Here is a 20,289-nt window from a genome sequence, read left to right as displayed (position 1 = left end):
GGAAACGATCATTTCTGTAATAAGCTTTAGTTTCTGAAAGGAATTTAAGTATTGTATGTAAATTGTGGATTAAAACCTATTCTGAGCTTAGTTTTCTTTGCTACTGGGATGAATTGAAAAAACCTCTTGGACGCGCAACACATTTGTACAAGCGATTGTCATACAGCATCTCGAAATGTTTTCTTTGTTCATTTGGAGATAAAAGTATCACACAGCAGTAAAAGCCATGTAAGCATTTGTTTGTTGCAGAAAATGCCTTCTCCATCGTTCTCTCCACATGCATACCCACATGCACTACTCCAGCCAACAAAGAGGATTTCAGAAAACATGAAGAAACTGGGAAATGTTACCTCATGCAGACTTAACTCAAAAGGTAAATGTGAGTGCTCAGTGTGGAGGTAACACCTATACCTCATTCTGCATTCTCCACTTTTCTTGACCAGATGCTCAGCTGATGACTTTTTTTTTTTTAGCACCAGATGAATTAGTATTTATCATAGGCCCATTGAAATCAATGAAGCCCTGACAATTTACACCAGCTATCGATCTGCTTCTGGACCTTTAATGTTCATCATGGCTCATCGCTCCATCCAATTTTGCATAACTTCTCACACACATGAACACCCACTCACAGAAATTATTACAAATACAACTACCTGATTTATGAACATGATCAGGCACTAAAGCATGCTTTAAAATATGCTTGTAGTTATTTGTATCTAAGTCCAAAATTCACATTAAAAGAGCTTTATGCATTAAAAAAAAGGCACTAAAACATGCTTTAAAATATGCTTGTAGTTATTTTTATCTAAGTCAAAAATTCACATTAAAAGAGCTTTATACATTAAAAAAAAGGCAGTAAAGCATGCTTTAAAATATGTTTGTAGTTATTTGTATCTAGGTCCAAAATTCAACTAAAAAGAGCCTAACACATTAAAAAAAAGGGCATTAAAACATGCTTTAAAATGTGCTTGTAGTTATTTGTATCTAAGTCTAAAATTCAGCTTTATGCATTAAAAAAAAACCCTAATAAATCCCTCCAAATTAACCTGAAAGAAAAGGTTTGTACCACAGATTTTAGCCTTATGATGCTATAGTAAGTTTTATGTTAAAAGCTATTTTAAAAAGGAACATTCTGCTCTGTCTGATCCTCAAATCTATGGGTTGACCTCTATGTTAGGCACAATGACAGCAGTTCTAAGAGTGCTCTGTTCTGCGCCAAACTGGAAGGGAAAAGCCATACCAGAGAGCCACACAGTGACTTTCTCTGTCTGTTGAATTTTCCCTTCTTGGTGCCAGCAACATCAGGCACTCAGCATTTATAAGCTTAGCTTTAGAATGATGCCATTTTAAAAAATAATAGATGTGGAGATCTTAAGTCTGCAGGGTTGGGCAGTTAATATTCAGGTTTTCTGCTTTACAGCTGTAAGAGTCAGTAACTTTTCTTCAAACATTAGTTGATAATACTGGCAACCAGAGGTCATAACACTAAAGCTCAATTAATATTAATAAGAGGTTCATGAAAGACTATGTGAGCTGATAACACTTTGACTACCTTATTTTTAAAAACATACATAAATAGGACAAATTTTGCATGTATTGAGTTTGTTGAGTTACTGTGTAAGGCAATGAGAATTTTGCTGGTGACTTCAGTGAAAGAAGGATCACTTCAGCAATACTGACACTCCTGTGAGGGCCACGTGAATGTTTAACAGCTATGAACATGGCTTCTAAGACCCTTTGGGTATTTCCAGAGGAAAGTGTATCTTCAGGTATTGTATTCACCTTTCTGCAAAGAGACTGTATACGTTCAAGTACTCAGGTTCAGTGCCTAAATACAGACAGATTCTTTCCCACAAGACCTATCACTGTGATATTGTGAAACCAGCTAATACACCTTCTTTTCCAGCAGGTCTTGGTCTCAGCACTGGGTGAGTGTGGCCACGTGGCTCGGGGCAGGTGTGTGGTTGTATCTCATAGGTATGTAGGATAGAAAAATAAACTTGCAACTGCAAAGCCATCATGGGCCAGACCCAGTGCAGTACACTTGATACAAACTTCCCCTGGAATACAATTAGAAGTGGGGCAGAACCTTTGGGCAGGAGAGTGAGATGTACAATGTGCCTCTTTCATCCATTAATTTGTAGAAGCAACTCAATTTGCTCATTTAAATATATTAATACTGTATGAAACGTTCTAAAAATAGTATCTGGTTTGTTTGTCACCAATTGTATTTTCAGAATAAGTCATGCACTGCTCTGCTGGTTGATGACAGAGATGAGGTTGTATAGTGTTGGTTTTCTACTTTTCACAAGATGACTCCTGTGTAGTGGTGAAATTTAGCTTAGCAGATGAATGCATTCTGCTTTTATTTGCATACAGGTAAGCCTAGAGCAATTTCATGGCAGTTAACATGTGGACCTCCACCAAAACAAAAAAAGTAAGTAACATTCCAACCCAATTACTCTTGGCCAGCTGGTAGAGATTCCCATGTTAAACTATGTGATTTTTTTTCTTTAACATTTATCAATTGGCTACAACTACATTTTTTTCCTTCAGAGAAGATGAACATAACAGAAACCATTGCTTTCTTCTCATGAAGCATGACTTCAGTGTTCAAGATCAGGAGATGTAGTAGAAGGAAAAATAGCAAGTTAAGGTTTTTCTCTGGCATAGGCTTTTCTCGGGTTGTTTTTGTTTACTTTTTCTATAGATATATTTGGGTATCTTGATTCTCTGAAGGCTCATCAGAACCCATGAAAGGTTACAACTGCCACAGGCAGGAAATCGCCTGTGGTTGGAAATTGTCCTCTTTCCTCATCCAGGATGAAAGGGCAGAGCTGAATTCATGAGACTTCTCCAGAAAAACACTCCCTACTGTAGCTCTGAGACACACCAAGGCAGCATGAGAACACTTGCAAATGCTGCTGTGTTTGACAGGAGGAGGAACACATCCTGTCAAATCTAATGAAATGCTGGAAATGTTTGAGTATTTGAAATGTCATTGACATTAAAAAAAAGCCCAAACAACCCAAACACCAAGTAACCCTCTTTCATCAATACAATTTATCTTAAACCTAAAAGGGCCACCAAGTAATCCTCTTTCACCAATACAGTTTATGTTAAACCTAAAAAGGCCACTTGGGTTAGAATTTGGACTGTGTTGTATTACTGCACATGAATTCCCCTTTGTCCTGTGATTCTCCTAGTTCCATTCTACAATTCACTTCAGGGATTTTATTTTGAAACTAGAAACTCTCTGATTTTATTGAGCTGCTTCAGTGTGGACTACTGCTGGGAGCAGTTTATTCTCTAATTCAGCCAACATTTACTCAAAAAGCATATTCTCTCCATCCTTTCAGGTATGATTTTTGGTGTGTATTTTTGATCAGTTCTTTTTTCTCTTACTTCAAGTGTTTGGGGTTTATATGAACTGTTTCTGTGATAAATGCAATTGTGTTTTTCCCCATGCCCTCTCACGTTCTTACTGCTGTCTCACACAAATGCAAATATTTGAAGTAATTTAAAGCTCTTCTTTTCATCATTTGTTTTCATCTGTCTTCTTCTTCCTTATGACTGGGATTTTGCTTTATCTTGTTTTCCTTGTAGTGGCATATCCAGGCCTATTCATAGATGATCTCTTGTTCTATTAGGGTCTGGGCACAGAACAGCACTGAAACCTAAACTCTTCTATTAACTCTTTCACTCCCAGCCACAGAGGACTGGTTATCTGGGATGGGAATGGAAATCCACCTACTCTAGTATCTCTAGCATCTAGTATGGCCAAGACCAGTTGCTTGTGGGTGGGTACAAGAATCCCTTCAGTCAATAATGAGAGACATGTGCCAGGAAATTCGTAGCAATCACTGAATTACCTTCACTCACAGGCTTGGTGATAATTTTTCCCTTTGAAAGGTGCTGGAAGTAGAATTTCACAGACAAAAGCCAACCTCAAGCTAAGGCAAGCATATGCCTACAGAAATATAAGTGGTGACTTGCAAACTCTGCTCCTTGCTAGATTAAAAAAGCTTAAAGAGGCTATGAATAGTTTCTAGCTCATGGCCACAATTCAAATAGTTGTTGATGTGTTTTTATATGCTGAACAAACACTAAGACTTTTTTTTCTGAAAGGGCCTTTGTTGCAGTGCTTCTATCTATGCTACAGCTACTCCATAGAGCTGAGCTCCAGCTGACCCCTCTGCAGTAAACAGCACAATTTCTATTGACTACACCTGAGAAAGATGAGCACCTTCCACAGCAGAAGTAAATAAATTACAGGTGTAGACCATCAAACCAAATTTCTGATTGTTTTATAATTTGAAACAGCTGTTTACCTCTTGCCCTAAAGAGCAGAAGGAGAGCTTGTTAGTCTGGATGTGAGTGTGGGAGGGAGATGGTTTTACTGTAGGTGCTCTGCTCGTGTAGAAGGTTATCACCACAAATTCCTTTTTTCCCTGCGTGGAGCTATGAATATTAAATATCTAAGGTAAGGTGGTTGAGTAGACTTTATCTGAAGTTAGCAAGAGGGGCAATTGTAGGACTAGGTAAATTTAAGTCTGCCAGTATCTGGTTTCTCCTGTTGATTGAGAGAGAACCAAAAGTAGGTGAAAAAAGTTGTTCTTTCTGTACTTTAGATACATTTAATTGGCTATAAATATGGAAGCCTTTTTATGAGATATAGCATTTATTTTTATGTTTGTATGCTATCAATAATTGTATTTCTTTAGCTACATAGATCAGAATGATCCACACGTTGTTTATTTTATTGTATAGCATCTGTGGCTAAGACCAGCAGCAATAAGAATTAAATAGCAAAGACTCCAAGGCAACATGAAGCAATGAACATTCCTCACTTTAAAAACCTTGCAGAGCAGAAGCCTTCCAATGGTAAGTACGGCTAAGCTGGGAATAAGTTCATATGGCTTCTGTAGCACAGAATGTGCTGTGGAATGGATTCTGCTTTGAGATGGTTAGATGACTGGGGAATTTTTTCTTATGTCTTCTATCTCTTTAAGTAGCTTCAAGATTCTTAATAGCTGAGGTACGGTTATGTAATTTACAGGAAGAATTGCTAGTCCCACAGTATTTTATCCCATGTGGTACTACTTTGTGAGGGGTGAGCTTTGTTAAGCTGTGTGCTAGCAAAGTGGAAATCCAGAAGAGAGAAGTGCTGTAGGGGAGAGAAAGCAGGGAAGGAGAACTGGAGGAAACAGAGCAGCTCAGAGGATTGAATTTAGGGGATCAAACCACTACTGAGCTCTCTGGCACACTATCAGAAATGGAAGCTTCTTGCAGTACTTTGTGAGACTGCTGTGTTTTGCTGGTTTGAGCTTCTTTGAGGAAGTAGGCTGATTCTTCTCAGAAGTTAGTATGGGTTTAGATGCCTTTAACACAGAATAAGTACACTTAAAAAAGACTACTTGCCTATTCTGGTGCAGTGGAGTTCTGTTTTTTTTTTAATTTAGTCAGACATTCCTCTTCCTTCTAGTTTTGAGAGTGTTTGTGGGCTTCAAATCTTTGTCTAAAGGCTATAAGAGCTGGTAGGAACAGCAAGAGTTCACATGTGAAAAGGATGAGAGTTGTAGTTTCAAAAACTGCCCAAAAGCAAGAGGGGTTTTATTAGTTGTAAGCAGCATAACAAATTATTTCTGTCAGCTTAGCAGCCTCTAGTTACAATGTCACAGTGAGCTGCACTATTTTAACCTGTGTTGAGCACGAAGATGTACAATAGACAGATCGATGTCAAGCACTTGAGGAAGGGTTTATGTGAGTATTTTTAGACTTCTGTGTGGTCTCTGACATCCATTTGACAAGCAGTTAAGACTGTAAGACTTACAAAAACATGCTTTAGAGCAATATGCCTTTTAAATCACTGTCAACTTACTTAACTGGAGGGAGAACTGATTGTTGTCCTGTAAAGCATTAGTATTACCAAGAGAATTATGCAAAATGTGATCAGTTTTGTCTTAGAGCAGAGTTATATGATGGCCTTGGCTGCATTTTTTCAAACCACTGAACCTCATACTGTGTGTTGCAGTCAGATTAACTGAGAAACTAAAGACAAACAGAAGAAAACAAAGCAATATTTGCCACATGCTGAGGTCAAAGGTACAAATCCAACAGATATTGATGGCTTTGCCTATGCAACTACTAAGCATTATCTGTTTAGAGGACAGATCAATATGAAAAGCATCAGCTAATAGGGACAACCTGTGGTGCAATCACCAAGTGCAAGTACATTCTGTTGATCTATAATGCCTCTGTAAAGCTGCTTTCTCAGATCAGAGGTCAAAGCTAGACAGCTCTGAATCTTGGAGAACAGCTGTGAGTATTCATGAGACTCACTGACTAATATCTTCTAGGAACTCTTATTTATTCAAAGAATTTGCCAAGAAGCTGTCATCTGGTTAACCTAGATACCAGACACAGCAGACTTTTGTTTACAGCAGAATTACTTGGATTAAGGAGTGGTATGATTACATATGGTTCACATCTGATCAGCAAAAAAATTAAGCTTTTTGGTATCTGACCTGTTATCTATGTGTCCCTGGCTTCAGGCTTGCATTATATGTGGCATCTCCTGAGGAGAGAGACAGGGAGCTTGTGCAGTGCACTTACTCGCATATTGGCTTTGTTCAGCTTTCACAAAGTTAATGAAGGACACTACTAGGAAATGGGAGATATCTTGTCTTTCATCCTTGACAACAGGAATTTCCCTGCTGGCATTCAGACAGTTTCTGCACTTAGATTTGCATTAATATCTACTCTCTTTTCTCTCTTCGTTCTCATATGTATATGCTAATCAAACATATTGTGAATGTTCTTGTTCAGCTCTGGAGTTTTGTAATGTCTGCTCCTTCTTGATGCTGGTGACACACAACCCAAGGAGGTTTTGAGGCTGTCGTGCACATAAGCTTTCAGCTGGTCGTTGCAAGTTGCACTGTAATGTGACAATACCGTGCCAGCATTATGATAGCATAGAACAATGATTTGACTTTACACTATGAACACTGCAGCCCCCATAGCGCCACCAGCTGTCTCAGCAGTGTTGAAGTCTCAGTGGAAAGTCGAGAAAGGCTAACAAAGGGCAGCAGTGGTCCTGGAAAGCACTTTTTTCTGCAGGCCGGTAAGGATAAGTGAGTCATAGGCCAGCTGAGCCCATTGTGGACCCTTCCACATGGCATTTGCAGGCATCTGACTGAAAGGAGCAGTAGGAGAAACCAAACAGCTTATTTCAGGCTTGTATAAATGTCATGATAGTAATGGATCTAGGTCTGTGGTCTGGTATGCTAACAAAAAAGGAAAGCAAATTAAACCTTACTAAAATCTGAAGAGAAAACAAGCAAATATTGTTTGAGTCTAAAAATAGTAATGTGAACTGTTGCCTTGTTGATGACCTTAACTCACTGGTGTTATGATGGACCTGCCATGGTTTTGCTGCACGCTAGGTGACAGTGGCCAAATTATTCAGGTGCTTGTTTCTAAACTAGAACACATCTGAAGCAACTCTTTTAGTCTCATCATTTCTGTGGTCTGTGAGATGTCCATAATCCTTCAGGCAGGTACTGAGCTTAAGTTTCCTGAATGTTCCTCCAGATTCAGTGTTGCTATGGTCAGAGCTGGTTATCGGGAGAGAACTTACCACACTACTAGAAGCTGAACTTGGAATGTGCAGAGTGCAAATCTTTGGCACTCTATAGAGCAAATTATGTAGGACAGGCTCCCATAACTCAAAAATGTTTTTAAGATGGGATCAGCTAGAGAGAGTCACGCAGAAGAAAGAAGCCTTATTAAAAGGAGAAGGAAATGCTATAATAATTTCAGCAGCCATTTGTTTCTTGGGTAAAAAAAAAATAAATCAATTTTCATATTTCCTTTGGTCAAATTTAGTAATACTTTAATATATAGGAAGATAGCCTATATTTTTCAAAATTATTGCAAAATTATATTGCAGTTATTATTCTGAATGAGCCACTTTGATTTCATCTGTCTTCAGTAACAAAAAAAAAAACAGAAAGAATAGCAATAAAACATCATGATCTGTAATCTCAGCACTGAGCATTTACCACAGGCAAGCTTGAGATGCCTACCCACAAGATATATTCTTCAACATCTCAAGCTCATTCAGCTGCAACATGAACAAGTAGCAACCTCAGAATTGCTTTGAATTAAACTGGCAGTCCTCTGAGGCATCACGTTCCAAGAGCTGGAATCTCTGCAACACAGTGGTGCATGTCAGCTGGGCAGGGGTAGTGAGGGGACCTGACCTGTTTCATCACCATTCAGTGATCTATGGAAGATGGACAAGACCAGAATAGTACAAACTCATTTTGTTACTGCCAGAAACCCCACTCTCGTTCCCTGACAGGTGATCCCCATCGTTTGCCTTAGAATCATCTGTAACAGTGTGAGCTTGTGCCCAATTAGACAAGAGTTAAAACTAGCAATTAAAAATACTAACGTTTAATTTTAGAAAGTGGAGGCAGACAGGAATAATCCAGAGCAGACAGCAGGGTCAACAGCAGGCATGGTCTGTAAATTGACTCTGTCTGGTGTGAGCAAACCAGGTAACTGCTGAATAAGCAAGTCTTGTAATGTGCTTTTTCTGAAAACAAATTCAAGCTGCAGCCTTCCATATGAGCACAGCTGATGATGGGTTGTTGCTTAGAGGTCTGGGAAAGCAGCTTTCAGATCCCAAGCTTGTCAGAAAAAACAGCAGGAAGGGCACAAATAATGAAAACAAATGTACACAGAAACTGGATGGGTAACATCAGTGCAGAAGTCAACAGTGTGATATGCCCTGAAATGTATTGCAGGAAACTGTGTGAAGTCAAAGCTGACCTAGGACACTGAAATAGTTTCCCTGTACTTATTACTTGCTGTGCCTGGGTCCTGCCAGGGCAAACGGCATCAGTTATGCTTTTCTTCCCCTATGCAAAGTGTCACAGCTTCAGGATACTTCCTATCCTTGGAGAAAGAGACTACCAAACTGCACTGACAGGTACAGCTGATTGTAGAGGAAGGAAAAAGCAGCAGCTAGTGATGGCCCTGCTGAGGGAGGCTGAAGTGCATTGACAAATGTCATCAGCAGCTGGAGCAATGCTGATGTGCCAAGTGCAGGTTACCATCAGAGATGGAGGTGGGTGTTCAAGTTATTCCTGTAAGCCCTAGTATCTAGAAAACATGTTCCTTTTATTCAACATGAAGATGGTTTTCAGACAGCACTTAATGAATCATCTCCCTTACAAATGAGTAGCAGAAAATATCCTTTAATCAACAGAACCCTCTCACTGCTGTTGGTTAAGTTTTTTCACAGGTGTTAAAAACAGTCTCATTTCCAGCTGTCACATATGCAGAGTTCTCAAAACAGCTGAGAATTTGGAAGCCATTTTATGGATTTTTAGATTTTAAAGAACTTTCTCACTGAGAGATGGGAACCAAGCAGGAAAAGGCACTGGGGACACTATTAGGTTCACTTCCATCTTGTGGATATAAGATCACACTTGCTAGCATTAGGAGTAATTTTTACTGTTATTTGCTTCCTGGTAGCAAGTGTTAATTTTACAAAACCCAAGAACTGTAGGAAAAGCTACTTTAATTACAGCTTGACCTACTAGGCAAGAGGCAGCTGCTGTAATTTTGCATGCAGTTTCAGCAGCAGCAGCTATTTATCTAATGAGCTTTGGAAGACCAGCTTGACAGCTCCAAGAACTACAGAAGCATTGCAAAAAGTGGCACTGATGTTTCAATAAGTGACATTTTCCTCTGAGTCAGCATGAAGAAAATGCTGTGGAAGGGTGCTGGAGGCACCACCTTTAATGCTTAAAGGTAGCATCCATCCTCTCCAGTGCACAGGTGATAAATATGTGCATATGCTCACAGACTTCAAGGAGCCTATGAAAGACAGGCATTTTGGGGAAAAGAGGGACACTTTGAACTTTTGTGATATATGTGAGCTTAGTAAATGCTGTGGTGGTTTTCTGCATTGCACGAGGTTAACTTTGAATGAAGTAATTCAGTACTCTTAATCAGAGTCCTGGCACGGTACTGGACCTTCATTCAGAAGTTATCTGCAGGTCTAGATGCTGCTGCTGCTCCAACATAGTGTAACCTTTATAGCATTGTGCCAGGAACTCACCTTTTGTCACCTTGGTGTTTAAGCCTCTAGCCAAGCTGTTGCTTGTAGCGGTCTTGGTGTCTTGCTTCCATCTGCTGAACCCTAGAAAAATGTTCATATTCAGGTTCAGACAAGGAGGAATCATATGTTGGAATTAAAGCTGCGTCTTCCCTTTGGCTTTGTTCTGATCCACAATTGTTCTCACAGTACAGTTAAAAATAAAATGACCTCTTTCTTTTTCTAGCTGCTGTCACAATTGTCATTCCCCACCAGATGCCCTAACTTCCCACTGTGCCCTGCTGGTTCTGTTGCCCCTGTTGTCTCTCAGTCCAAAGAGTTTCTGAACAAGAAACATGCTTTTATGGAGCCTGGCAAAGCTTCAGAGGGGAAAAGGAAAAATCAATACTGCTTCAAAGAAAAGTCTTTGCTTCAATGAATATGACATTTGCCCTTTCTTCACTAGTGGGAAAAACAACAAGGACGCTTACATGGGCAATGGAAATAGAGACCTTCAAAACAACAGAGAGACCTTCCAGGTTTGACTTGTAAAGGGAAATAGCTTTATAGTCATTGTCCCTATTCGGCAACATCAAAAGCAGGTGTAGAGTGTTAGGAGGTGCAATCTGGGAATGAAGTGGAAAGTAATACAAAGTCAAAGGGAAGAGCTGAAGGAATTTGGAACAGGTAATGGACTTGGCTGAAGAAATAGGCAATGAAAGACGTGACAAAAAAGGTCAGGTCTATTGCCACACAATCAAATCGACCACAAAATGTCATTTGCAGAGGTGGGCCATAATATTGAAAGGACCTTCTAGTAAGTTTTACAACATATTGACAGCTTTGCAGCAACTGAAAATGGTGGCAGAAGCTCATATTTGCTAATGAACAGCTTTTCAGTAGGGTAGAAATAGGTCAGAAATTTTCCAACAGAAGTTAAAATGCCAAGTAAGGAAATTAATGTTTTTGCAAAATCAAAACAACTTTTTGTGGCCCTCATTGATGCTTTTGGAGGACTTAGAAAAAATGTAATGTTTACTTTTACTTTATAAGTCTGCTTCACTATTTTTTTCATACTCATGTCTGCATTAATTTCATTTTCATTGGACTTCTGTTTCCAATTCCTTTTGCTTCAAAACTAGGTGCTTGTTCCAAGCCCTTCATTTCATTCTCTTTTAATTATGCCACTTCTTAGCTAGTTTGCCAAGTTGTTTTGGTGGTTCAACTTCTGTGTCATTCTTCAGATGCAACTTTGTGGACCTCTCTCTTTTGGAAGAACATACATTGCTTCAATAGGCTCTGTGCAATTGTTTGAAAATAGCCTTTCATAAGGAAATTTATTTTCCTCACTTGAAGCTGTGCTTTCAGCTGCAGCTGCCACTAGCTTTGTTGTAGTTTCTAGCTGTGCACTGGAAAATTTTCAGCACCTAATTTCCTCTGCTGAGAGTAATTCCTGGGTCAGCTGTTGTCATTGCAGTCATGTAAAGGAGCAGGCTTCATGATTGGTGAATCAAATGGCATGGTTTCTAAGGAGCACACTCATAGTGTAGTGGGACAGTCATGTACTCATACTCTGACCCCTGTACTTGTGCTGGGTGAGAGAGGTCTGCAGCTACAAGAATCAATAAAAATGTATTGATTTCTTCACACTGTCATAAAGCTTGTCTGCTCTTATCTCTAGTGTGCAAGCTGAAAAAGGAGACTGTAAAACTACAACTGTCCCAGGCTTTATCTCCTTTTTCCTCCTCCATTCAGTGCTTCTCTCACAGCAGACCAAGATCTGTTTCTGACAGAGCCACCTGTCCAGGGAGCCACAGCCCTGCTTGCTGTATCACAGCATCCTACACTTCTAACACTTGGGTTGTGAAAATAGCTGCTTTTGAAGCTAAGCACAGAGAAGTGCAGGGAGGATTGCCCCAAAGGCTAAGGTTGAGTGCCTTCTCTGAGGTTTAACACATCGCTCTACATGCAAGCAATGGTAGCCAAGGAACTGTAACATAAATGAAGAGCTCAGTGCAGTCTGGATATTCCAGATTCACATAAAGTTGTCTTTTTGGGGTTGCTTCAGCTCCCTTTGCAATTGTTTGATGGTTTCTGTTCTAGGAAGAAGGTAGGTAGCCATCGTTAATCTGAAGGATGTTGGAATGGCCTCCACTGTTTAAAAACAGTCTCAGTGGTAAAAAATTAAGCAGGTGAAGTGTAAAGCAGCATCTTCCACAATATTTAGTTTCACAGAAGCTGTCACCAAAAGCCATACCTGTCAAAAGGCAAATGGGCAGATGCCGGCTTCTGGTATTTAGAGTACTTTGGAAGCTTAGCTTCAGACTTCTGGGGACGGATGCAGCTGCTTGTCAGCTGTGTAGGCAGTCTTGGTTAAATCCCAAAGTCCTGATAAAACACATGGAATTCAGAGCAAGCAGATTGGAAAATATTTACCCAGAAGACAAAAACACAAGCCTCTGTAAAATCCTGCAGAATATACTTTGAGTCTCATGATTTCATCAGCTAGGTCAGCAGTAACACTAAACAGTCCATGTTAGAGTGTTACAGAACAAAAAGTGTGACCAGAAACACCTTACAGTGTTTGACAGTGTGAGTTTTGGATGCCTTTGTTCTTAGGGAGAGGAAGGGCTTTGACACCCAGCTCTTTCCACTGAGAAGATCCCCAGCTGCACCAGTTTTGATAAGAGCACATGCATTGTGGCAGGTATAGCTGTCATGGCTGGCAGATGTGAATGAGGATTGGGCAAGCGGCCAACTGTGCATCTGTTGTCATTCATACACAAACTTTGTGCTACTTAAGGCAAGGTACTTGTGGCATAAAATACAAGTAGCTGCTGCTTTCTGCTCTGCTAGCTGAAGGGGGAGTCAGACCCACTGACAAACCACATGACAGTTTGGTGTTTATCTGCTGCTCTACCATTTGGGACTTTCCCTGTGTTCATGGTTTCAAGTAGGTAACGCTGCAACTCGCACTGGAGGGGCTTTTGCGTGTAGGGTGTCGAGACAGGCTCTCAGGCACAAAGTATTAGCCAGATCTGCAGCTGAAAACACACAGAAGGAAAAGACAAAACTCTTTCCTGCGGGCAGTGGGAGAGAGGGTGTTGGAATCCACTAACAAGTATCCTCTGGAGGCTCTCCCCTGTGGAACAATGTTGAGAATGAAGAGGAAGACAATGACTGTTTTTGGTATACTTTCCCACTACTTATAATAAGGCGGTTGTTTTTGTTTTGTGTTGACTTTTTGGGTTGTTCCTTTTGGTTTTTGGTGTTTTGTTGTTGTTGGTTTTTTTTTTATGAGATCCATTCAAACTCCTTGGATATTCTTCTTTGTGGCATAATTGCAGCTGAGTAAGTGTTGCACCCTGGTCATTAATCTTCCATGCACAAGTGGTCTCAGATAATAGTATTTAAAGTACTAATAGTGTTTAGCATTGAAACTGCTTTGCTGTGGGCTGTGTTTTACCTGTCTCTAATACAAACTAATATCTACAAAACGAGGTATGAAAAGGTTGGGGGAAAGAGCTGATTTTCACACCAGTGTTAATGGCTTCCCACGAGAACCTGCCATAGAACATTACTGGGGTTTGCAGGTGTGATGCCATGGGAACAATAAAGACATGAGAACAACAAGAGGAAACCAGTGCCTCAGCAGCTGATGTGTAAGACTGCAGAGCTCCAAACAGTAGCCTCTTGGCACAGCTCTGACTGAGGCCCTAAGGCACTTTTAGGCAAAAAACAACAGGTCAAATTCTGTTTCAGCATAAGCAAATTTGGTACCATAGTGCTCAGTGTGTCTCACCTTGGCCTCAGACTTAAGCCATAGTCTTGCAATGATATAAAGGCTGTGGTCTTACACTTTAAGATATACATGTGAGCCAATAGATACTTTGGGTTTCATTCTAGACTTTTTCAAAGGAAAAAGAATGTGATCCTTCCTAAACAAACAAACTCATGCCTCTTCCCTTCCTGCTGCACAGAAATCAGGATCCTGTAGCTCACAGATCACAAAGTCAGTCATGCTGAAATACAGAAAATATAACCCAATCAAGCTGGTAAAACAACCTAGATTTTAGAGATGAAGGTCTCTAAATTAAGAGTGTTCTGTTGCTGCCCCCCAGGCTGTTAAAGCTCATGACTGTTTGCTCCAGCACCACAGTTGCTATGGCAATTCATAAAGACAAAAGCAGTAACCTTTCAGGATTCAACCAGGTAAAAAAAAATAGGACTGAAATTATACTCAGAAACAAAGAGGAAGCTGATATAGATGCCAAAAGATCGATATACTGTCTTCTCTGTGTCTAATACCATTTCACAGGCAGGCAGAGACCATTGCAGCAACCTTGACATGGGAGAGAAAAAACAAACAAACAAACAAAAAAAAAAAAAAAAAAAAAAAAAAAAAAAAAAAAAAAAAAAAAAAAAACCTAGACAAAAACAACCCAAGAAATTCTTGCCAGGAAACTGGAAAAAGACAACATATGTCTAAGCAGACCTAGACAATGCCTACTTAGGTTTTTCTCTAGAGAAAAATAGTCAGGTGGGGTCTTACTAGAAGATAGATGGGATTGGTTTTGGATTCTTTTACATAATGCTAAAACAGAACCTGCAAATGACAAATGCCTTAAACAGCAGGGATACAAATGTGGATATGATGGGATCTGCTGTAATGTAGAGAGAGCAGGCTGGACCTTGTTTCCATTTCATCAGAGAATCCATCTTGTTTGTGTTCCTAGGACTACAGCATCTCAAATTCCTTTAAATATGAATCTCGCTAGAAATGGACTTGGAAAAGACAACATAATTTTCAGTAACTAATTTTATGCAACCTCATAATCCCAGTTTGTCCAGTAATAAGGCCAGTGATATATGAGATTTATCAGATGGTGACCACAGATTTAGCACACTGACACTTCCTTATGTCTCTCACAAGCGTCATTAGAAAGTGTAAAATATCACTCAAAGGTGTGTCCAAATCTGTGCTTCCAAGAAAGATTTTCAGTTCCTGACTTCTTTTTCTCAACTGGAGGTGTGCAAATCACCCCAAAGGGCTGCTGGCCCACAGCAAGCAAGCAGCAGAGCTTCTAGATGGGCTGGATCTGAAATGCTTGAAGTCTGACATAAAAGATCTTCCTTATGGGATACCATCAAGCTAGAAACAGTCTCTCCTAACAAAGCTGCAAGCTTGAGAGTCTGTCAGGTCTCACTGACTGTCAGAGCAGAACTCACCATGATTGTACCAAGAATTTGACCAAGCCAGTGCTACTGTTAATGCTCACAAGCATCTCTGCAGGGAAGCAGTGACCTATCTTCTGTCAGGTACAGCTCCTCTTTGTGCAGCAATGTGCTGACACATCTTGCTACTGTAACATTTCATTCCTTGCCTTGTCTGCACATCTTCCTTCTTGGAAAGCTGCAGATCCACTAAGTAAATCAAAGGTACAAGAATTTATGAAACCCAAAGCACACTAGATTTCTGGAATGTCATCATGATAGTATATGGGTACTAATAAAAGGCAAAGTTTCCCTGAAGCTGCAGCCTATAAAGTGGTGTAGAGCAATATGACTAAGGCAGAGTTAAGCTGTATTAAACCTTGAAGAAAAAAGCATTCCATAGTGACATGTTAATAGATCCCAGGAAAGATTTGTTAATGGACTAAAAGTGGGGAGGCTCTTTGTAGGCAGCATTAAGGAAAAAAGAAAATCACTATTTCTATATTGCTCAAAGTCACTTAAAAAGAATCCAGACAAGGTGAGAGGACTGGGAACACCCAGGGCTCCCTGGCTAGGTCTTGGAAACAGGAACACTGGGCTGGTCCCAGCAAACTTCCAGCCCTTGTGCTGCGCTGTGGGTCAGCGCAGGCACACATGGTTTAGGTCCTTTTGCCATCATGCTCAGCATATAAGTGAACAAACTCTTATGATCTGGGAGGTCTATCAAGGTGAATAAACTCTTATCATCTGAGGGGTCTACAAAGGTGGTTTGGGACGCAGAGATTTCCTGAACGCTTCTTCAGGACTGTGAACCACAAATCACGACACAAGATCTAGCTAAATAATTACTAGTTTTCAATTTAAAAAGACACTGCAGCTGGGCAACAGCTAAAAATGAAATGTGATGTCACCGAAGCCTGAACCTTGTCAGGACATTGAGCCCAGCAAAAAACTTCATCTAGCTGGTATGAGATACTATATTTTATGTTGATCCCCACTTGAAAGCAATTGTAATAAGGGGGAAAAAATGGCAGTAAAATGTTTATGTTGGCCTGATCTCACTTCTCTGATCTCCTTTCCAAGCTGACATATTGGAAGCAACAAAAGTGACAGTATTTTGGAGCACACTTGCCTCAGAAAGACAGAAAGCACCAGAACGAGTTACGCTGTCTCCTCTCGATTGTGAAAGGCTGATTTATTTTTGCTGCATGATTATAAAAGGTATCATCTATTTTGTAACATGCTGAAAGCAATGGGAGACCTTGGCCCATCTTATAGCTTTCCCTCAATTTTGTTTTTCTAATCGGATACTTTTAGGTTTCCACAGCATTAAACAGCACCAGAGCAAAGGCAAATAAATCTTTCTTCAAATTAGCTCGTAATCTCCCCTGCGAGTGGTCAGTTTTGCATTAGCTAGCAAGCATTTTTAAAGCCAACTTTTATCCCATGGCAGTGAATTCCATGAATAACATTTCTGTGATGATGTTAATATTAGAAATTAAAACCTCCTGGCTGATTTTTAGCTTCCATGTTCACAATCTTAACTTTAGGCAATTGCTTTTCTCTGCTGTCCTGTCCAGATGCACCTAAGCGTCTCAGATTTCCTCACATAAACTCTAAGCTGCAGATTGTAGACAAGGAGAAAGTGGAATTGGAACTTTGTATGTGGCTCCAGAGCACAGGGTTTTACCAGCAGTACCTGCACAGCAGCTACTGTGCTATCAAACACAGAGCCCTTTTCTGCCAAAAAAAAGAATAGGCAGTTTGTCTGATGAAGGCAAGTGCGGTGTATCAGTGGTGACAAGAATTAATAAACCAGCTGCCTAAGCCCCAGCATTGGAGCTGCTGCATCCTACCTTTGCTGTGCTTCTGCTGGGGTTTCTTCAAATGATTTCTTGGTTCGTGTTTTCTCCTGTGAACCTGAGGCTAGGAGGCACTATGGCCTGGCAAGATGCTAAGGATTATGGCACCTGGCTGATACTTCAGCCACTCTTTGTGTGCTCAAGCCCCAGTGAGCTGAGGAGCTGTACCCACTCAGCGTGCTGTTCATGCAGGAAAGCAATACAGCAAGTCCAGAGATGGAATTATTGGAGGGCAGGATGTACCCTATTAAACAAAAAAAGTCATACTTCTTTCTATCAAAGCCCTACACAGCAGGAAGATGCTGAACTGTTAACTTTCTTAGTATACTTACGTTTTTAAGTAGTTTATTGATTGAAGGCTTGCACTACGCATATTTTTGGTTCTGTCTTGTCTTTTTTTCACCTCTTGTGTTTTCACTACAGTCAGCATTAGAATTTAAGCTGCACGAGATGGAACTGTCCTAGGGCTTTTTGGCTGTTAGATGTCACAGGGTTTTGCTGGGGTTTTTTTTAGATGATTTCCATATTAATAACTACTTAGCTTTTTATTCTGGCTTTTGTTTTCCCTGAGGAAATAAAACCCTTTCTCTCCTTGCGGAAGGGGAGTGACATGGCGTTAGGGTGGGGTTTTCTTTATATCAGTATATGTTTCTTAAGGGAGAACAGTCCTCCTTCCTAAACTATCTACCTTCTGGTGAGCACAGTAAATAATGAAATGATGCATTTATCATTCCTTTTAATTTTTGATTTAAGGCACAATAGAGAGGAAAGACATTTAGTTAATCTAAGATCTATGTTTTTAAGAGCTGCAGGGGAGTTGGAAGAAAATTGGCTCTTGTGATGAAGTGTTACTCTGTCCACCACACATGTGAAGTCCAATTTTGTGCCTGAGGTAAAGAAACTGGTATTACTTTCCCCTTCTACATAAGCTTTGAATTTTGAGGATTTTCTTTGTGTGCATTAAGGTACCACTTGGCAGTGCCTGACACAGGTAATAATTTAGGCTATTCTAAGAATGCTGGGCAGGTAAAGTAAGTAGCACAGGACTGCTACCCAGTCCTGTTTACCCCATATAGCTGCTCTTCACAGTGTGACACTGGGGATTCAGTTGTTTGGTTTTGTTCTGGACTTCTTTAAATTTTCATTGTACTTGATAACGAATTAATAAAACTCAGTGATGTTTGAACTAGCTTGTCTACATGCACAAGACCAGCCCAGAGACCCTGAGCATTGAGCATGAGCAATTCTAAAGTATTAGGGAGTCATCATGTATATTCGATAGAAAAGAAGGCTCCAGGGAGACCTTATACTATCTGAAGGGGGCCTACAAGAAAACTGGGAAGGGAATTTTCACAAGGACTTGTGGTGATAGAATGAGAGTGAATAGACTGAAACTGGAAGAGTGTGGATATAGACTGGATTTTAGAATAAAAATCTTTACAGTAAGGATGGTGAGACAATGGAACAGGATGCTCAGGGAGGCTGTGGATGCCCCGTCCCTGGAGGTGTTCATGGCCAGGTTCGATGAAGCCTTAAGCAATTTGGTCTAGTGGAAGCTGTCCCTGCCCATGTCAGGGGGCTTGGAATTAGATAGTCTTTAAGGTTCCTTTAAACCAAACCCATGCTATGAATCAAGACTTCTGTATCACCTCAGCACCATCTGTGTTTTGGGGCTCTGCTTATGCTTAGGATTGTCCCATGCTCCTTAGCAATGATTCCAAGGTAGGGCAAATCAGCCATTAAATTACAAAGTAAATAATCTCTGAATGAATGTGTTGCTACAAATCATTAATAAACATATCTCAAGAGATGTTGCACACCCAGTGGGTCCCCCCACTAGTCAGCTTCAGCAAGCAGTGTTTTCAGTATCCTGGAAGCAATGTACAGTTTTGGAGGGCATGGAGAACAAGAGGAAAGGGGAATGTGCTGCAATGACACCTCTTCAGTATTTCCCTTCTTCAATGTACAGCTTATTACCTTTAGTGTCACTGTGATGCATGAGAGTGACTGTGAGTGATGTTGATTGCATGCTGTAAGGAAGATGGAACTTGATTTCTCCTCTTTGACTTTCCAGCACTTGTTTCTGGTACAGAGTAAGATTATTTTCTTGCCTTTTCCTGTTCCTTTTCAGAGCATTCTAAGAATACTAGCAATGTTGTTGTTTCACTGTGCTTTGCTGAGCATCAGGCTGCAAAATCCAGCTGGCACTTGCACAGAGATTCTTGTGGAAAACTGTCCTGGCTTCTTGCTCTTAACCGTCTATAAGGCCAACCAATCTATGTTTCAAGACACAGATGTAAACAAAAAATAATAATGCAGAGATATAATGCAGAAGCTTCTGTTGTGTATGTCTCCATAGTTAAGATTGATATGTTAAGACTGCAGCTTGAAGATCAAGGGCAAATATTGTGAAAATGTTAGTACTTTGCCCTGTAAAATAGAGGGGGAAAAAAAAAAAGGTTTGGATAGAAGAAAAAATAATTTGAACAATATTCTGAGCAGAAGTGCCAGAAGGAAGTTGTACATATTTCAGAGAGACAGATTGGGCATAGAAGCCTGGCAAAGAAAATCCTTGCAGCAAAGCTGTTAAAATGGCATTGTCTTAGAGCAGTGAAACCACTCGGCTTTCTCCCATTTCTCTGCATGAGTTAACTTGACCCCAAGCCATTGTTTCCTATAGGAGTGGAATAACTTGATAGGCAGTGTGAGGCAAAATTATTTCAAGTCTTTCAACATTGCTTCCTGTAACCAAAAAAGCAAACATGGACATCAGCATGTAAACAGGATGCTCAGCTGTAAATTAGAGCAAGATGTAGCTTGTTCCACATTCAGCCTTTCCAAAAATAATTCTGCTTTAGTAAATAAGATATTCTGTATGTGTATCCTGCTTTAACACATTTCAGATTGCTGTCAACAAACTGTAGGATTTTAGTAGAAGGTGTTTGCTAAATAATAAGGCAAGCTGGATTTACTAAATCAGACCTTCTCTGGTTTTGTTGCTAAACTTTTGCATGGAATATGCCTTTTCCGTATTTGGATAAACGCTACTAGGGATTTACTGTTCCATTTGTGAATGTGGCTGTTCTTATAGAGCAGACT

The 20,289-nt window shown here is 40.2% G+C and overlaps 1 long non-coding RNA gene across 4 annotated transcripts in view; it reads left to right on the top strand.

Annotated features, from left to right (window-relative positions):
- The first annotated feature begins 4,346 nt into the window (after positions 1–4,346).
- The window catches only part of LOC135186787 (uncharacterized), a 192,514-nt gene continuing 176,571 nt past the window's right edge, over positions 4,347–20,289 (top strand). For 2 of the 4 annotated variants that reach the window (XR_010307097.1, XR_010307098.1), the window contains exons 1-4: positions 4,347–4,486; positions 4,774–4,887; positions 16,412–16,549; positions 17,995–18,082. This is a non-coding gene — a long non-coding RNA (uncharacterized LOC135186787). The remainder of the gene's footprint in view (positions 4,487–4,773; positions 4,888–16,411; positions 16,550–17,994; positions 18,083–20,289) is intronic. The other 2 variants (XR_010307095.1, XR_010307096.1) reach the window with 1 other exon arrangement.

The sequence above is a fragment of the Pogoniulus pusillus genome, chromosome 26, assembly GCF_015220805.1.
Source record: "Pogoniulus pusillus isolate bPogPus1 chromosome 26, bPogPus1.pri, whole genome shotgun sequence".
In the NCBI taxonomy this organism is placed as follows: Eukaryota; Metazoa; Chordata; class Aves; order Piciformes; family Lybiidae; genus Pogoniulus; species Pogoniulus pusillus.
The sequence above is the reverse complement of the archived record's forward strand: the minus strand, read 5'-3'. Positions and strand labels throughout refer to the sequence as shown.